We start from the raw sequence: 4,885 nt of genomic DNA, 5'->3' as shown, positions 1-4,885 counted from the left end.
TGATCATCATAGCCCTGGCTATGTCCCATATAGTAGCCGAAGCAGAGCAGGGGAAGATGGAGCTCACAGAGGGAGGTTGTAGCTGAGGCAGCACTCAGAGGGCACCGGGGTTGCGCCTGAACGCCATCCAACCAGTGAGGAACCACGCCGGAGTTGCGCCTTGCACCATCCCGCCGACGAGCACGAAAGCCATGGGCACCGAAGTGGCCAAGGAGGTGAGGAGGTGATGTATAGCACATCTAGGAGCACCATCAGAGACGATCGGGGCAACGAGCAGGCAGGGAGAGAGCGCGAGGTGGCAGGGAGAGGAAAAGGCGCGACGCGAGTGCAGGCCTGCAGGGAGCGGAACATCAGCTATTTTGGAGTATAAAGGAACTATCAAACATATCATATAAGTGCAATCATCTTTGATAATATAAGATAGCATACAAATCACAGAGCTTGTTTAAGATATTTTGTCACATCAAGTAGTTTAGATAAGAAAAGCCTAACCCAGAATTACAAATAATTGGAGCGAGTGATAGATTTATTATTCTGATAATCTGGTAGTAACTATACATAAATAATTCATTTGCCAACAGTAAAAAATATGCGATGCAGCTGTCCTATAATATAAGACGTTTTACAGTTCACAATATTTTACATAGAAAAATTATATTTCAAAGAGCAACTGCTTAAACCATTGAGTACAAAAGTCATTCACGCCAACCACAAAAAGGAAATAATCTGCAATGCAAGGCTAATATGATTTATCTATTGCCAATCACTGTATCCATTTAAATTATAATCTGAACATATATACTTTCTAGTCACATGGCATCATCTTTTTAACTAAACTAAACCGCCAAAGTTATGTCAATGATTAAATATGGCATTAGTGTAAAATATGGTAATGGGGTGGTTTATTTGGGTCAAAAAAAGGAAAACAACACAACACAGAGTATCCAATTAAGCATAGCAATTAACAATGAGGGATACTAATGAGGGAACTCTGAAAATGGATAGATCACCTCACATAATGATTATCTCAACATACCTAGGCTAGGCAAGTGAAACCGACAATAAGGGTAAATAGAGCAGCCGTTCCCTTGGCAGTGGCCGCTCCATGTCCTCCTCCCCCTGCGTATCCTGCCATGGAACAACCGACAGAGCGACCCCAGATCAGAAGCCCACGCGCGACGAAACGAACTTGCGAGACAGGGGTGACGTGGGCCCACCATGTTACCTGGGTGAAGAGGAGGGAGCCAAAGAAGCCCGCGAGGAAGAAGAGGCGACATGAGAGGAGCACCACAGCGAGCCACAGCCGCGTCCGCACGAACCAAACGCAGTCGCTCCTGATGGCTGGCTAGCACAAGGGAGGGCCGGCATGATCCCGCAACAACAACATGAATTTGCAGCAATCCATCCATGCTCTTATCATGTTTTCTGCAAAACACACACAAAAATCCGATCATGTTAATAGAGCAACCAGAACCTTCTATGTCATATGGAGATTAAAAGGAAAAAGAATTAAGGATATATGAAATGAGTAGTTCAACTCTACACACATGATCAAGAAAATGGTAGTGTGGGAAGCATATATATGCAGCAATCCATCTCCATGCTCTTATCATGTTTTCTGCAATCCAGAGTGACACCTACCATCAGCAACATAACCTGCATAAAAACACACCTATGATTAGTAATACCGGACTAAATCTCGCTATAAATTAGAGCACGTTGATACTCTTTATGGGAATAAATTAGAACAAAAACTGAAAACAAATTATGGATACATACTATCGGATCTAGCGCGAGCATTTGAAAATATGTGCTAAAACATACAAGGTTGTGTTTTGTGAGAAAAGGAGAAGTGTCTGACACACAAATAGATGCATTACAGACAAACATTTTCAGGTTCTCAACTTCTCAAGTAATCAATTTTCAACCACAAATGTTATTCTTTAAAAGGCATGAGTTCAAATGTGTAAACTGAACCAAGGCATATTACTTTTTATGGTACAAATAACCCCCTATGCACTATTGGCCTTCTTCTGGCCATATAAATTCTCAAGCTCTTTCAGATCTCTCAAACCCTGCCTTTCTCCGACAACATGTCCATTATCCAACTGATTCAAGCGATTAAGTCTGAACATGGCAACTGAGAGCCATTGTCTTCCTCAACAGAAAGGAAGCAAGTTACATTCAAGCAAACTAAGCACAAGCTTGACCTATTAAAATACAAGATATAAATGAAATAATAAGGTAGGAAGAGGGCTACCAGAAATGCTTAAAACCCACTAAACACCAACGCTGACTATTGGACATTTTGCCAAACGCACCATCTATTCTTCTCTTAATTCATCGATGATGGCGCAACAGGTGTATTGTTCAATCTATCTATCCAACTAATGTATAGCCTTCAACCATCTATGTCGATGCATCTCACCTCTAACTGAACTATTACCACCCAAAACATAAATACACTGCATATGTACCAAGAAAAGTAATCCTTGATTTCTCTTTGCATAGCAATAATGAAATTAAACAAAGGAGAACATAATGCTTACATAGACATGAAAAGCAACAGGATTAGATATTTTGTCAGAAGCATAGCACACACATGATAAAGTAAAAACCCAGGAAAAGAAACAAATTGTGAGAGGAATGGAATATGGAGAGAAACAACCTTGGAATCAGAGTGAGAGGGGGGATCACATGTACGTGCTGCTTCCAAGGATTGCCTCATTCTTCAGGCCATTGCAGATTTGAAAATAAAAGGCAACCGAGGTTGACATCAGAGAGAGAGAGAGAGAGAGATGGCCGGGGTGCTTTGCTCCTTGATAAACCATGGCGAGCCAGCGTGCTACACGGGAGCAAATGGATGGAATTGAGGCCTTGGCACGGACTGGGTGTAGAGGAAGAGGAGAATGTCGTGGAGGTCGGCCTCCCACACAAAACATTTGCTCAGACCAGTTTAGTACAAAATATCTAGTAATGATGCATAAACAACAGATAATCATAACTGAGATATGATTCAGACAATCTATCTAAAAAGGCATAGCACATTATTTAAATGCAGATCACATAGTACAACATGAACCAATGGTGACACGTGTGCATATCATGTATTGCAGGCTAGCACATAGTAGAAGAATAAATTTCATTTCACATATGCAACAACAGTAAAAACAATTCAAGTTGGTCACCTGACGATACATCTAGCTCGCACATATTATCCAGTTGCAACACACACAATTCTTTCCTCAAGGTTTAATGACTTCTATGTTCTAGCTGAAATTCCTGGTACAAAATAATTAGGACAAGACAATTAATTTCATGTTAGTGGAAAGGAACATAACATATAAACATCTCATGAAAGAGACATGCCAGTTCTAGCTGGTGTTCATTCTCGTACATGAAAAGAAAAATTGCATCTTCATACGTAAACTACAGCTGCTTGATTACAACCATACTCAACCATGTATTCAATCATCTGTTGTTTACTCTCATGTAATTAAGAGAAACTCACTTCTTGTAGGTATGATGTGAGACGAAGACATAAATGCTCTAAATAAGTACACCTCTAAAACGAAATTAAGAGAAATCCCACCTCAAAGTTTATGGGTGATTGGATAGCTGAGAATCCTGAAGTAAAATTATTTGGGCCTATAAAATCATAATTTCATCCAAAGCAGAAGAAACCAGAATATACTCATAATCAAATTATTTGGGTTGTCCATGCCTAACATTTGCAGATATACAATGGAAGTGAAAGGTAAGTGAGCACTTTGCCGTGAATAAAGGATGGCCTTGACCAGGTTTCATTATGGTCAAACATATTGCACGTGTCTTCTAAAAAAGACATAAAAAGGATTAAGATACAAACATTAAACATTGCTGAAAAGGAAAATGGGGATGCATTTTTCGTGGTATATAGTAGTATCAACTATCAAGTGATGGTGCAAAGTGAAATATGGAATACCAACGAAATAAGCATCTAAATGCCACAATAACAAATGCATAGACCAAGAAGATGAAGATATCCATGACTTTTTGATTTTTCAATTGTCCGCATCATTTTTTAGTTCTATAGATAGTTTTGCCGTGATGAATAAGCCATGGGTTGCTTAAAACCTAAAGAGATATTAGTATTGTCAATATTCCCTCTACAAACCTTTGCCAAATGCTGCAGTTTGACAGTTTCTACGTACCAGAAGATCAAAGGGTTGATGACTAACCATTACACCTCACCCTTATATGACCAGAAGATCAAAGGGATGACCTTCCAGATACATTTCAAAACCCAATACTAATCATATCCCTGAGTCTTCTTAACACCACCGCACACCACTGATTTTACAAAATAACAAGGGATAACGCCACTTAACAACATTGTCCCGCGAGCAGAAGCACGCGCCGGCTTGACACAGCGCCAGCGCCGTTGGGGGTCAGCCTCGACCCGCAGGACCGTCGCCACCGACGCACCGATGGGGGCCGTGCCGCTCCCGTCCGGCCCTGCAGACTGCTGGCTCGGAGGAATCGATCCTGCGAGGGGCGAATCCACTGGCCACGGGAGAGAAGGGTGAGGGGATTGGGAGAAGGTGGGGCCCTGCAGCGATGGGGAGAGGGTGGGGCGCGGTGGCGGTGGTTGTGGACGACGGCGACGACGCCAGGGAAGTGAGCGTCGGGGGTCGGGCGGGCAGGACGAAGGAGATGGCGGCGGCGCAAGCGCCCACCACCGTCTGCTGCCCTTCCAGACTCGAGCACTCCGCGGGGTTGGAGCAGGAGGGCTCGGGAGCCGCCGCCGTGCCCGGGGACCAGCTCGCGGACGGGGAGGGCGGGCGCCCACTCGCCGCCGCCTTGCCCTACGGCTGCTCCTCCCCGCTGCCGCCGCCGTCGTGCT

At 43.3% G+C, this 4,885-nt stretch overlaps 1 long non-coding RNA gene across 1 annotated transcript; it reads right to left on the bottom strand.

The window, feature by feature from the left end:
- Nucleotides 1-1,024: 1,024 nt before the first annotated feature.
- On the bottom strand, nucleotides 1,025-2,792 carry LOC125548449. Its single transcript, XR_007301090.1, has 3 exons — nucleotides 2,669-2,792; nucleotides 1,226-1,656; nucleotides 1,025-1,128 (listed from the first exon to the last, which is right to left on the bottom strand). It is a non-coding gene; the product is annotated as an uncharacterized LOC125548449 (long non-coding RNA).
- Nucleotides 2,793-4,885: the final 2,093 nt, after the last annotated feature.

This window comes from Triticum urartu, chromosome 3, assembly GCF_003073215.2.
Source record: "Triticum urartu cultivar G1812 chromosome 3, Tu2.1, whole genome shotgun sequence".
NCBI classification, from domain to species: Eukaryota; Viridiplantae; Streptophyta; class Magnoliopsida; order Poales; family Poaceae; genus Triticum; species Triticum urartu.
Note: the sequence above shows the minus strand (reverse complement) of the source record. Positions and strands in the feature narration are given on the sequence as shown.